The sequence below is a fragment of the Phascolarctos cinereus genome, unplaced genomic scaffold (genome assembly GCF_003287225.1).
Source record: "Phascolarctos cinereus isolate Bilbo 61053 unplaced genomic scaffold, phaCin_HiC Scaffold_5;HRSCAF=322, whole genome shotgun sequence".
In the NCBI taxonomy this organism is placed as follows: domain Eukaryota; kingdom Metazoa; phylum Chordata; class Mammalia; order Diprotodontia; family Phascolarctidae; genus Phascolarctos; species Phascolarctos cinereus.
In genome coordinates, this window is record NW_027555958.1 from 250,274,489 (window position 1) to 250,289,831 (window position 15,343).

The window sequence follows — 15,343 nt, forward strand, 5'->3', positions numbered from 1 at the left end:
AAGGTTTTCCCAGGCGCCATGGCGCCACCTGCATAGAGGAGTGAATGTGTAAATCTAAGGTTCAAAGAGTGAGAAGGAATGTCTTGGGGACCTCCTAATCAGGAAGGAATTGGAGAGCCATACCTCTTAATCATTGAGCCCTTTTGGGTAAAAGCCTGGGCAGAGGTCAAACTCTGCCCTGGATCTTAAACCCTTATCAGACTCTTAAGATCCGCCCTCAACAAGCTCCTCCCTTTACGTTCCTAGCACTGTGATCCTTGATTTAATTAAGGTAACAATACAGGAGATAATAACACTGCCCAAGAAAATACATGAAGTAACAAGGCAGGTAAATCCTTAAATATATTGATCGCACTTAATTTCTCTAAGAGCTCTACAGCCAGATTTTTTGGGTTGGCCCCCGGGGAATGACTGTCTGCAATCTCCTGGATGGCATTTAGAATTGTGCCAGGCCCCCAACAGGGAGGCACTTGTCTTATCTCATGAGATATTAGGATCTAAAGCATCACAGGGTAGCAGGATAATGTAAATAAATGAATATCTGTAATCACATTGCAATAGCAACCTTGTTTTCAAGGGTTCTGACTTATCTGCTCAATACAATACTGATTGTTCTAATAAACTGACTTCATACAATGTATCAATAGCTTCTTCTGCATTAGGTACTAAACATATTTTTTGCCAAGTCATATACAAATTATGCAATTTAGATTTCAGATTGTAGTATAATAGATGAAACAGCAGTAGATACAATAAAAGAAGCAACAATGATTAAACCAATAATAAGGAGACACATAAATTGTTTTGATTGACTTAAGGAGGAAGAAATAATTTGAAGAACATGTTCACCAGAATTCTGAAACTATTCATGTAAAACACTGGTAGGGAAAATAGCAAATGATAATTCCCAAAAATACAATATAGTCATTATTATCAATATATTGTTTGAGAGCACAATTGATACAAGTAACATGCTATTCAAAAGTAGTATTAGATTGAATAAAAGTTACATATCCAATAGACACACTGGTATTAACAAATGATGTAACAAGGAAAAAACAGGATTCAATATTGTTGCTAAATTTTAAAAAACATATAGGTGTCCTGGATGCTAGAGATCTGAGGGTAACTGTAACATTGACTTTGTCCTGGAGATAGGGATCTTCTTGTCTTCTGAATATACAGGTGTTATTAGTATATATGCAGTCCCAATTTGTCCAAATATGTGAGGGTTTGCATCCAGGGTGGAAAAGGAAAAATAAGTCCAGTGCTGAACAGTCTGTACATTACACACTTGAGCAGAAAGTAAAGCTACTATTACTAAAAGTACAAGTTCAGGAGTCTTTTATCACTCGATGAGAGGGAGCTTTCACTGGACCCCATGTGGGAAGGCAACTGTCACTGTAGATTGGCTCCTTCTGCGCTTTCCCAGAATCCTCATACATTGCATTCAAGCTGTGAGTTGTTATACATGCTCTGACATCTTTCTCCGGTATCCGGACAGGTTTATCAAAGTTTTCTGAAAAATTATAAGCACACCCTCATCCCCTCTTTAGTAATGGATCCAGTAATGGATGTGGGCCTCTGGATGTTTTTAGGCTGGAGTGTATTCAACTTTGTTCATATTTAGAAAATTAATAGCCAATTATAAAAATTAATAGCCAATTGTCAAAAATTAATAACCAATTATCAATGAGGGGTAATAGCCCAGATTCCCCCTTTTTTGTTTAAAAAGAATAATTTTAATATCTTTGTTTTTAATTATATAAAATGTTTGTGATCAGAGAAATGTTATAAAAAGCATAAAAGATAGAAAATGTTTTGCTAATGGAAGCTCCTCAGGAGCATTATCTGTTTTGATTCGTTTAAGTACACTCATAACTGTGAAGGCTTGTAAAATATGATTGATCACATATTTAATTGTACCACTTGTTTGTAAAGTGGCAAAAATGAAAGAAAAAAGTATCCATTATAACATGAATATAAGAAAGCTTTTCAAAAGAAGGCATATAGGTTACATCCAATTGTCAAATATGTTTGGGAGAAAAGCCTCTTGATACATTTGAAACAGGCTGTTAATTAAAAAATAATCATTATTCTTTATACTATGTTTCTAATACTGTAGGAGTTTATTTATTCAAAAATAGTCACAAAATGTTTTCTTCTCTACAGTTAAGGTTGTTGTATTGGCAGAATATAGTTAATAAAAGGCTCAATAAAAGCTTAATAAAAGTTAAGTGGCAGCACTGTAGTTAAGAATCAATAATGCCATTGCTTTCAGTATATAATTGTGTATTAGTAATATATTTTAACTTTGCAGTCTCTATATTTTGAGAGACATAAACAACATTAATAAGCTCATAATATCCTGCTATACCTGTACTTAACCCATTGGGGAATGTCATGGGTGCTGAAGGAATGGGGTTAATTCTATCAATCTTTTTGAAATACCTATGAATAATTAGTAAAAAAAGGTTAATATCTTAAGAAATGGTAGTAATTATCAATATCAATACGACCAGAAAAAATAGTAATAGCAATTTGCCAATCCTCTAAAGAGGAAACAAGAGTGTCTATTTGCTTTTTTTATAAGGTTGATTAATAACAGAAAGTAAATTTCCTGTAAGTTAAAAATTGTAGGGGACACTGGAGTACCAAGAATAGCACCTGGTACCTCTTCATTTAAAAAAATATGGGTGCGTTGAGCTTCAGGAATTTTTCTGTTTGACTAAATAAAGCTCCTTTTTTGCCTAAGGAATTAATGTCCTAGGGGAATTTAAGATTAGGATCTTCTCTAAATGTAAAAAAGAAATTAGCCAATTGTTCTGTAGTAATTTGGAATGATGGTCAAAACTAATTAGTATCCTCTAAAAATTCATCAAGTGCTTCACTGTTGTTTCGGTGGCAATATGACCTAGGTAGGAAAATGGAGATTTTTCTTAAACTTTTTCTGGGGCTATAATAAGCCCATATTCTTGTAAAGCTAATTGAGGCTGAGGAAATAAATGTGTGAGTTTTCAGTGGAACAACTACAAAGTATGTCACTATATAGTGTAGTATGTTTGCATTGAGAAATTTTTTCCTAATTGGTTGTATAGCTTTATTAACAAAATTTTGACACATTGTAGGGCTGTTTTTCATGCCTTGAGGAAGGACTTTCTATTGAAACCTGGTTGCAGGGTGTTCTGCATTAACACTGGGTATTGTAAAAGCAAAGCAACATTTGTCAGCTTCTTGGAGTGGAATAGTAAAAAAAGAAGTCTTTTAAATCAATAACTTTCAAAGGCTAGGAAACAGAATTCATAATGGGTGAAGGGAGACTTCATTATTAGCTCAGAGGTCATGAAGCATCTTCTATTTCGCTGACTGCATTTTAATAACAAAAACAGGTGAATTCCAAGGATTTGTAAAGAATTCTATATGTCCTTTTAAAAGTATTGTTCAACTAATTGCTTTACTGTAAAAAGCTTCCTTTTTGTCAAAAGCCACTGTTCCACCCAAACAAAATAACAGCTCCCCTTAGATGTAAAATATTGTGCCCCCACAAATTAAAGGGAATTAATTGAGTAAATTCATCTTAAAATAATTGATTAGTGGTGATCTACTAGGCAGGCTAAAGCTAATTAATATCTTTAAGAGTTTTTAAAGAATCTTTCCTATTTTTTAATATTTTGGGGGTCTAATGGGCTGTGAAACAATATGTCCAAAGTAAGCAAAGGGTGATTTCTTTTGTGCCTTATCAGAAGTAATTATAAATCTTTGAGACCGAAGAGCTTGTTAAAGCTCACACATTAATAAGGAAAGTTCGCCAGTAATAGAATAACTGCAAAATTTATCATCCAAATAATATATTATTTTTGTCTGGGAATATTTCTGCCTAACAAGTTTAAAAGTGGTATGAACAAAATTTTTGCACATGGTAGAAAACATTCCTTCTTAAAGGAACATAATAGGAAAACTTCAAATACTGATTTAATGGAGACGACTATACCGAAATTCAAACTCAAAACAAAATTAGTTATAGTCCTAAGAGTGTTTTACCTAACAGCAAGTTTCACTAATTGGCTTAAAGCCAGATACAGTTAATTTTACTCCCATGGAGTTGTAATAAGTAACAAAGATTTACCATGAGTCACATAATAGATTTCACTTAACATCTTTCTTTCTCAAATTTAAACTTGTTCTGGTAAAAAGCCAATTATTAGGAATCATTTCATATAGTTGCAGCTTCTCAGCAAGCTAAATTAATTGTTTAGGAACTGCATAATCCTAACAAGTTCTCTCTCTCATTCAGGGTAGATGACCTTGCTCACAACAGATAGTTTCCAGGAGCTCTGGCAAATTTACAAAGTAGAGAGAATTGCCTTGTGCCCCTCCTTTTCACTCATAAGTAATTAAAAATTCTAGGTGTTAACATTAAAACAGTAACTTCAAATAACTTAATTAACAATCTGGTAATTTTCATAAGTGATAGTCAAATTGTTTTAACTATAAGCTGTTCTTTAATTACAGGTAAAGATGGAAATACCTGACTTTCTAATTGACAGTTATAAAACATTATGAGACAAAATTAACTGGACTTGATAAAATAATTTAGCTATTTTTTTTACACAGCTTTCCCACTGTCTTTCAGTCTTTTTTAATTCACATTTTAAATAACATGTAAATTGTTAAAAATTGTTTGACATAGCACAAAACAATACAAAAGTTTACCAATTTGTAATGATACTAGATTTTTTAAAATTTGAAACAAGCATATTACTAATTTGAATGAGCTAAATTGTCTTTTGATTGCATTCCAAATACATAAAAAACTTTGCTTTATGAACTGAGGGGGTGCACCCTCCTTTTCACTATTCTCATTCTGTCTCTCACACCCCAACTTGGCCAGGGTTGGAATGGAGAGAAAGGAAGAGAATATTTTCCAACAACTTATCTTTGATAATCTTTCAATTTTACATCCAAAAGCTTTGGCCAGAGCTTTAGAATGCAAAAAAAAAAAAAGAGAGAGAGAGAATTTCTTCCTAATAACTCTTCAAAAGTTTTCAAATCATTTATTCTCAAAAAAAAGAGAATTTCTTCCTAATAACTCTTCAAAAGTTTTCAAATCATTTATTCTCAAATCTTCCATTCATGCTATTAATGCAGACAGATTATGCTATTCTTTCTACCCCTACTTCTCTCATTATTGCATGCTTAAACTTTCTTCTCTTTTATCAATCATATGATGTAAATAATAAAATATTTTTCCTCTCCATCTCACCCCCATCCACCCGCTCCCGGGAGGCGGCTGGTAGTAGGGAGGGGGAAGGAGAGAAAGCTAGCTAGCCGCAAAAGGTTTCAGATTACACACATACACACAGACACTCACATAGAACAGATAACATAATGACAGGAAGACTAGTCAGAAATCCCCTACACAAATCAGACAACTCCTTTGGAGAATGAGCTTCCTCCAGTTCTGTTGTTTAAGAGAAAGGGAATACACCTTTCCCCTCATCCTCTTCTGCAACTGGAGAAGGCAATCCTGGTTGTAAAGCTCCCATAGTTTCCATACAGGCATTAACTTGTCTGAGATCTGTTAACATTCTCCATTTACCTGATTTTTTCTTAATAGCAAATATATGAGAAGTCCATGGACTAGTGGAAAATTCTATATGACCTGCTGCTAATTGTCCAGTTATTATATCTTGAAGAACCCTGATTTTTTCTAAATTAAGGGGTCACTGATCCACCCAAATGGGAGGCCCTTCTTTCCATGTGATCTTTGGTACTTGTACGATTCTTTTCTCTTTGGCCATGACCCCTACTAAAAATTTTTGCTATTTATTGTAACATTCATGTTTTTCAACAAATCCCTTCCCCAAAGCCAACATGGAATATGTGGTAGTACATATGGTCTAAATCTTCCTCAATGTCCTTCTACTTTCCACATAAGCCACACCGCAGTTTGTGCAAAAGCAGCTATTTCTCCTATTCCCTGTAACATCACATTCCCTTCATCTAGTGGCCATTCCCTAGGCCAGACCCATAAACTGATAACTGACTTATCAGCTCCTGTGTCTATTAGCCCTTCAAATTCTTTTCCTTGTACTTCTATTTTTAAGCTTGGTCGAGGGTCTGTGATAGTTCTATGCCAAAACAGTCCTGTACTACCAAATCCTTCTGTCCCCCTTATTTCTTCTGTTGTTTTTCCCAGTTTTTTATAGTCCATTACAATCATTCGTGCTTGCCTCTCCCCATTTTGAATGAAAAAACGACAACAGGGAAAAGCATATACCATAACCTCAATTTATCCAGTGTAATCAGAATCCACCACTCCAGGGATGACCGTGAGTCCCCAAAGTGTCTGGGAACTACGACCTAGCATAAGACCCACCATCTCCAGGGGTAATGGGCCACGTACTCCAGTGGGAATGCAGACCACTTCACCCCCGATGTCCTTATCAAGACTGGAACTGAAATCTAGTCCAGCACTACCCGGGGTGGCATGAATAAGGTCTGTTATTATGAGTCTTGTGGGCGTGGAGCAGGGACTGGGAGTAGTAATGAAAGAACTGGCCCTATTGTTTGATGGGGCCGGAGCAAGCCTCACCGGGGGTTTAAAGGCTGCCCATTAACATCTGTAGTAGATCTGCACTGTGATGCCCAACGATTTCCCCTTTGACACCTAGGACAAGGAGTAGTGGCGGGCTGTGATGATGCCTTTCAAGGGGTCCTACATTCCTTCTTCATATGGCCAGGCTTCCTGCAATTAAAGCATTTTAACATTCACAGACCCTTCTGATTTTTATGAAAGGCAGCCGCTACCATTTCTGCTTGAGCCGCTGCCATTACTTGTGCCTGAAAATGTGTGGTCCCTACATCCTGACATCTCTGAATCATTTCTGTAATAGTCATATTAGGCTTGCCACCTCGTAAGGCTTTTCTACAATCGGCATTAGCATTTTCACGGGCCAATTTTTGAAGGAGTATTTGGGCTGCTTGTGAATCAGAGACACTCCTTTGTATGGCTTGCGTAAGTCGGGCTAGAAAATCTGGGAAAGTTTCTTGGGGACCTTGCTTTATTTGAGTGAACGAGGCTCCCCTACCCTGTTTCCCAGGAACCTTTAACCATGCCGCCTGTGCAGCCTTCATAATTTGTTCATATGCTATGAGTGGATAATCTAGCTGTTGCTGCAGTTCAGTAAACATTCCTGTTCCTGTGAGCTGCTCCACAGAAACAGGGATCATTGTTCTTGTATTGTATCTCGCCTGCTCTTGGGATTGCTCAAAAAATTCTGATTTCCATACTAGATAATCTCCTGGTTCCAGACATGTGTTTGCCAGTGAATACCAGTCATGTGGAGCCATGGCTATATTAGCTATTGAATCTAATAATGTTTGAACATACGGACTATTTGGCCCATATTCTACTGATGACTGTTTTAACTCTTTTAATAATTTTAATTCAAAATTCCCATGTTCCCTAATCATCTGTTCTGGATTATTTGGGTCCTCTTCTTCATATAATGGGAACTTCATGCCTTTTGGAATAGCTAATTTTAATTCCATAGGCACTTCTTCCCCTCTGTTTTCTGCCTTTTCTATCGCTTCTTCTAACAACCCTTTGCATCATAACTTTTTCCCAAGCTGCTGTTTAACAGAAGGGGAATACACATCTTTCTGTTGTTTAACAAAAGGGGAATACACATCTTTCACCTCATCGTCCTTATAGGAACCTGATCTATAAGAGGGAGGTGGTCTTGATGGGGCTGACGGTATTATAGAATCTTGACAAGGAATGTCTTCCTTGTCCTCCTCAACAATTGTCAACTGTTCCTCAAAGACCTTATTCATTTCTTCTTCCTCATCTGTTCCTACCCCTATATCTACCCGAATCACTTTCGTAGCTAATGGATTTCTCCGGGGGCATAAGACATATTTTTAACACATTCCAAATTGAAAAGGTAGCAATCGAGAATGCACCAGGACCCACTTCTCTGTAATATTCACTCATTTGCTTGCCTATAATGTCCCATTTCTCTAAATCTACTGTTCCTTCTTGCAGAAACCATGGGCAACATTTCTCTACACATTCTAAGAATTCCTGTAGCTGACTGTTTGTAATAAGTATACCTCTCTCCCTTACCATTTTCTTTAACAATCTTAAATAATAATCTCAATCTTTTTTCCCACTTTGTACTTGACCCATACTTTTTGGTCCAGATCGCGCTTCTCAAAACTGAAAGTATGTGCACACAGTCGTTCCAAAGTGAGAAAACTGTCTTCCTATTTCTGCTTTCCATATAACCCACTTAGCCTGGTGTTCCCTTTAGCCCTAATACTGCTAAAGGATTGTTCTTTATAGCATCATTGCTCTCTTACCTTGTTCCTACAGCACTGAGCCGCCAAGGTTTTTCTTTTTCTTCTCCAGAGCACCAAGAGAGCTGCTCTCCTCGTATCGTCTTTCAGGTCCCTGTTCAGGCGCCACTTGCAGCCTGCTCCAAGTGAGGCACCTAACGGGAGAGCGCATAATGAGGAAACGTGGGCCAGGCGGGTCAGTAAGGGCTGAGCTGTTTATTCATTTGAGGGTTACAGTACATATAGAGAAACCTAACATAGCTTCAAAGAGTCACTCCTGCGAGACACTCCCCATACATATTCTGTATACGTGACATTACAATATGTTTCCTTGTTATCAGGGTTCATAGATTGGGCAGTATATTCCAAGACCTTCCCTGCACCACCTTAACAGAAGAATGGTATATAAATCTAAGGGTTCAAAGAGCAGGAAGGAACGTTCCAAGAGCCTCCCTTGCATGGGAGATTGGTGAGCCAACTTCTTAAGAATGTGAGCCCTAGGGGTCAAGACTAGGCAAGAGTCAAACCCTGTCCTGGATCTTCAACCCAGATCAGACTCTTTAGGGCTGGCCCTCAACACACATCCAGATTAACACTCAGTCTCCAGACGGGAACTTATGTACCAAGAATCCAAGAGGAGGGGTCTGAGCCACCAGGCCTTTCTTCTGCAAAATATGAAGATGCCTTGCCAGACTCTGTACATATTCTCAAAGGAATCAATCTTTACACTCAAGGATTGGATCCCAACTCTGGCCATTTCCCACCCCTGTGTAAGGGTGGCCATATAGAAATTCATAAGGTGACAAGCCAATATCCCTACAGGGTTTGGTTCTAATCCTAATTAAGGCTAAAAGCAAACATTTAGTCCAAGGCAATTGAGTCTCTAAAGTCAATTTTGTAAGTTGCCTTTTGATTTCCTGACTCATTCTTTCCACCTTGCTGGAGGAAGAAGGATGCCAGGGAGTGTGGAACTCCCAGGAAATTTCTAAGGCCTGCATAAGAAATTTGAGAACTTTGGCAGTAAAGTGTGTCCCCTGGTCCAAGTCAATTCTTTCCACCATCCCACATCTAGAAATGATCTGTTCCAATGAGACTCTAGCAACTGCGACAGGGGAAAAGTGGCCTGCGACAGGGGAAAAGCCTCCACCCATGAGGTTAAGTGGTCCGCTATGACCAGCAAGTATTTGAGGCGGCCAACAGGAGGCAACTCGGTGAAGTCCACTTGCATGTTTTGGAAAGGTCTTATGCCAGGTGGTCTGCCTCCCTTCAGCACTTGGCATTGAGCTGACCTGTTTGTTCTTCGACAAACAAGGTAGCCGTCCACCAACTGTCGAGCTAGGGTATATAAACCGGGAGATACAAACCGAGCCAAGACCGCATCACACAGGTTCTGGACATCCCAATGACTGCCTTGATGTAAATGCTGTAATGCCTGCCTCATACCTGCTTTAGTCAGTACCTCTCGACCATTGGGTACAAACCATTGTCCCTGTTTGTCTTCCTGCACTCCAAGTCTTTGAGCTTTCTGAGAGAAGTATGGGGAAGGAAGACTGGGAGGAAAAGAAGGGATCAGGACCAACATTGGGTCACCTTGCTTAAGTTCTCCTTCCCCTTCCCTCCTGGCCTCCTCATCAGCAGGCAGTTTCCCCTGGCCTCAAAAGACATTCCCGGTTGATGTCCCTTCATACGAATGACTTCAGGTAATAGTAAATTCTCCAAAACTTGGGTCACCAATGTTGTATGGATGAGTTCTTTCCCTTTGCTGTTTATCATTCCTCTTTCTTCCCAAATTTTACCAAACACATGTACCACACCCCATGCATATTTAGAGTCCATATATACATTCCCTTCCTGACCTTCCAACAACTTCAAGGCCTGATTTAAGGCATAGAGTTCACAAGTTTGAGCTGACCAGGTCTTGGGCAAACTCCCTGCCTCAACCAGGGAATTCTTATCTCCATCCACAACAGCAGACCCATTCTGTCTCTTCTCCTCAACGACCCTGGAGGAACCATCTATGAACAGATTTATTCCCAGGGATGGGAGACTCTTGAAGATCTTCCCTTACTTTAGTCCGGTATTCTATTAAGTCCAAACAACAATGTTCAATATCACCATGTGTCTCAGGACTAGCAGTTAAAAAGGAGGCTGGATTTATATTATGATCCTGGGCTAATACCAAATCATCTCTCTCTAAAAGTATGGCCTCATATTTTAACATTCTTGAGTCAGTCAGCCATCTGCCCGCCTTCTGGCTGAGGATAGTTCTCACCTGGTGTAGAACACTCACTATCAAACTTCCCCCAAAGGTGAGCTTTCTACTCTTGTCAACCAAAATGGCGGTAGCAGTCACGGCTTGAATGCAAACAGGCCATCCTCTGGCCACTGAATCTAAAATTTTAGACAGGAAAGCTACAGCTCATCTTTGCCCTGCTCTTATTTGCGCCAGGACTCTAAGGGCTGCCCCTTTTTCCACATTTACAAAAAGATAAAATGGTTTTTCCAAAGATGGTAAGGCTAATACAGGGGTAGAGATCAAGATTCTTTTCAATCGTTCAAAGTTTTGACTACTCTCTTCATTCCAATCTATGGGATCCGGTCCCTCATTCAATAAATGGTGATATAAAGTCTTACTGAGAGCCGCATTGGAATCGATCCAGTTTCTACAATACCCTACCAATCCAAGAAACTTGCAGACTTCCCTCTTACTCTTAGGTCTGAGAGTTTGAATAATTCCTTCCACCCTGGCCGGGTCTAATTTCTTACTACCCTTTACTAAATAAATGTCCCAAATATTTAGCTTCCTTTTCCACAAACTGTAATTTTTCTTTAGATATCCAGAGTCCCTGTTCCTCCAAGAAATTTAGCTACTTGACTGTGGTTTCACTAGCCTTTTCCCTCCTGTCCCCCGTTATCAAGAGGTCATCCACATACTGGATGATTTGAGTCCCAAGGGTTGGCTTAAACCCTTCTAAAATACCCTCAAGCACTTGCCCAAACAGGTTAGAGGACTCAGTGTAACCTTGAGGTAGTACACACCAGCGATATTGTTGTTTCCTCCCTGTCTCAGGATCTTCCCATTCAAAGGCAAAAATGTTTCTACTCTCCAAATCCAGGGGACAACTCCAAAAGTTATCTTTTAGATCTATTACATTTACTAGACCTGGGAATCTTCCCCCTTATAGTGTAGGGATCGGGTAGCACAGGGTGGGAGGAGAGTACTACCTTGTTAATTTCTCTCAGATCCTGCACTAATCTATAAGACCCATCTTTCTTCTTCACCGGAAGCACTGGAGTGTTAAAGAGACAAATACATGGTTCCAAAAGCCCCACTTTGAGTAAACCCTTTATAACTGGCTGGAGTCCTCTTCTTCCTTCCAATGGAATGGGATACTGCCTAACTCTGACCACCATGGTGGGACCATTTAATGTTATTCTTATAGGGGTGATATTAACTCTCCCAGAGTTATCAGGACCAGCCCACACTTTGGGATTAATTTTTGCTTTCTCTTCCTCCCTCATTAGGGCTACCTGCAAAGGTATTATGCAAGGACCCCTAGGGACTAAATAAATTGAAAATTTCATAATTAAATCTCTCCCTAGTAAATTGACTCCTGCTTCAGGAACTAGAAGCAACTGTCCCAATGCAGTAGCACCCTGATAATCCAATTGTAAAACCTCAGTGAGGAGAACTGAAAAGGTTTCTCCCTTCACTCCTGATATCATTAAACTTTTGTTGGATAACTTGGAGCCAATAGGTAGCTGGGTCACTGATGATCTGGTAGCTCCAGTATCTATTAAAAATATAAATTTTTCCTTATGCAGTCCCACCCTCACATTTATCAAGGGCTCTGGGTGAGTCAGCTCAATGAACCCCTGACACCCCTAACCTTCCAATTCCATGAAAGAGTACACCCTCTGCTCCCAATGAGCTTGAGAGCAGTCTCTCAGAATATGCCCCTCCTTCCTGCAGTGCCAGCATATGAGGGGCTGTCTGGATGCTCTGGGATTCCCCCAGTCTTTCTTCTGATCAGGAGCCCTAGGGCTCATGGCCCTTTCAGATCTGGACTGGCCAGGTCCCCAAGGCCCACTCTTCCAACCAGGACCTTTCTTTTCCTGTTTTTCTCTTCTTTCTATAGATTTAGCAACAGTTTGCACTGTCTGCTATAGAATCTTATCTCCTTTCTGTTGCTCCATAGATTGTAACATCAACTTAGAATTTTTCCTTCTTTCTTCCTTTTCCTCATTCTCTCTGCTAACAGACTTTTTGAGCCATTTCCAATAATCCATCTAATGCTCTAGTCTGCCATCCTTGTTGCTGCAATTTCTTATTAATATCAGGCCAGGAATTAGTAACAAAATATATTCAGAGGAGACTCTGAGCAGTAGGGTCCTCCTCCGTCAGCCCAGAATATTTTCTCGTGTTTTCTCTTAGTCTATTCAGGAAGGCAGAGGGAGTCTCATCTTTTTCTTGTTTTATACCTGATACTTTATTCATATTTTTACTGCGGGGAACTGCGTTCCCTATACCCTGGATTATTAGGTGTCTCAAAACTTTCATATTTTCTCGGTGGGCTGCATTATTATGGTCCTAATTAGGATCTTGCAAAGGAAATTTCTGTTCTCTACAAGGTCCCCCTTGGGTAAGTGGATGTGTATCATCCCATGCCCGCATAGCAGCTCTCCTAATCTGTCCTTGTCCTTCCCCTGTAAATAGGATCCCTAGAATAGACATCAGCACTGGCCAAGCGTATACATTAGGACCGAGGAACTGATCAACTTGTTCAGACAACCCTACAAGATCTTCTATCAGTGGTTTCATTTCCTTCTTAAAGTTTCTTACCTCTGTGGTGCTAAGGGGTGCATTCACAAAGCCCAGTTCCCCTTGGGCAAGAGGAACCTTTGGGGGAAACAAACCCTCCTGTGATGACCTGGGAGGGAGAGGGAAATTCTCTTGGTCCTTAAGAAGCTGTTTAAGTTCTCTTTTAAGAGGACCATGAGGCGAGCTCCCTTCATCCAAGTTTATCAGGTCCTCCCCAACGCTTCCCGAGTTGGGGGCCCATGGCAGAGGCACAAGTGGAGTCAGGGCCTGCAGCAGGCAGGGCGGAGCATATGGAGGAGGGAGAGCAAGGAGGGGATCCCATGGATGGGGAAGCTGCTTAGATGCATCCTCCTTCTTCCCTCTTTTCTCTCCTACCACCCTCTGCTGCACCCCAGACAGCCAGAGAGCAGCATATGAACTCTCCTCCGCACTAAAGGGCTCCCTAGAGTTTACATAGAGATTCAACTTTTGGTTTTCAACATTCACTTCCACAAGTTTTTGAGTTCCAAATTTTTGTCCCATCTCCCCCCTCCCTCCACCCCAAGATGGCTACACTCTGAATATCCCTTCCCCTAGTCTGTCCTCTCTTCTATCTCCCCCCCTTCTCTTATCCCCTTCCCCTTCTATTTTCCTGTAGGGCAGGATAGACTTCTATACCTCATCAGAGAGTCAACTTTTGGCATACCCAATCTTCCGAACTTTGGCCAGAAGACGTTTCCTCCGACTGACACATCCCACCCCATACTCATTTTCTTTTTATCCTTCCCCTTATATTTTGGCAGTTCATCCCAATTTTGGAGTCTGAAATCTTCCAAAATATCAAATGGCAGCTGCTACTTTAGACTGTCCTTTGCCCATGATTCCCTTACCTATAGGCAACACACAAATGAATTTGCTCAGGAGAGGGCTCCCCTTCCCTCCAAGGGGACCTACTAACTTTTTTGGTTTTTTGTGGCAATTGGGGTTAAGTAACTTGCCTAGGGTCACAGAGCTAAGTAAGTGTCACGTTTGGTCTGAGGCCGATTTTGAACTCAGGTCCTCCTGACTTAAGGGCCGGTGCTCTATCCACTGCCGCCACCTAGCTGCCTCCTCGAAAAGCTCCTCCGGGCTGAACCAACTTACGTGACTGATCCGATGCCCCTGCACCTTAATCGCTGCTGCCCGCGGACTTCACAAAATATCTTGTTGCTGCCATTCTTTCACATTTGCTTCCCCGAGTTTCTCTCTTCCAGACTTTACCCAGCCGGAGGGAAGGCTCCCTATGTCTGGCCTGAGGGCTGCTGGAGAAATCTCTCCGATGGCACGTGGAGTCTCGCTCACGAGTGGGCGGGTCTCCGTGGAATCTCCAAAGCGACCCTAACTCAAACTCAGAGACTTCTCCAGGTGGAAGCAAAAGTTACTCTTTATTACAATCTGCCGAGAAGGGGGGCTGCTCCTCCGATATACCACCCGCAGGTCAGAGGCCACACACAGAAAGCAAAATGAGATTACATACCCTAAGGCAGACGAACCTCCACCCACCACTCTCCCTTATTCCCATTGGCCGGAAGGCGGGCTTACATTCTAGCGCGCAAAAATCTTGGGGAAGACAAAGAACAAGGAGACAGTCTGTAGCCAATCCTAGCCGGGAGGCGGGCTTACATTCTAGGCGCAAAAATCTTCGGGAAGACAAAGAACAAAGAGACAGGCTATAGCCCATCCGAACATACATGTGCTTTTTTAGCAAACTTAATGCTGAAGTGGCAGTGGTAGGGCAATCCAGGGAGGGTTTAGGGCCAAATTCCCATGAGTTAGGTAATTCCTAGGAAACCGAAACTTAGGCTTGTTCGGTCTTTCAGAGCCCGTCTCTCTTAATCACCACCCTGAGAAGTCTTCACAGAGGCTACATCTCACTCAAAGGGGAGGAAAGACTGTTTCCAGTATATTAGGGAAATCAGTGCTGACTTCATGGATGGCTATGATAGCATTTCATATTCAATAGGTGATGATGGGAAGTGTTCATTCCAAGCTTTTGGAAAAAGGCAACAGGCAAATATTAAGTTTGTAGCAACTTTAGATTATGGGGACTAGAGTGGTTTGAAAGAGGAAGGAATGGGAGAGCGATCTTACATTAAGCTAAGGAGTTTGGGTTTTATTTTCTGGGCATTTTTGGAGGCCATTGGAAGGTTCTGAGAGCGC

General features: G+C 40.7%; 1 long non-coding RNA gene across 1 annotated transcript; it reads right to left on the reverse strand.

Moving 5' to 3' along the window:
- Positions 1-4,144: 4,144 nt before the first annotated feature.
- Positions 4,145-14,687, reverse strand: LOC110202829 (uncharacterized). The gene is made up of 3 exons (XR_002322797.2): positions 14,288-14,687; positions 8,368-8,498; positions 4,145-6,748 (listed from the first exon to the last, which is right to left on the reverse strand). It is a non-coding gene; the product is annotated as an uncharacterized LOC110202829 (long non-coding RNA).
- Positions 14,688-15,343: the final 656 nt, after the last annotated feature.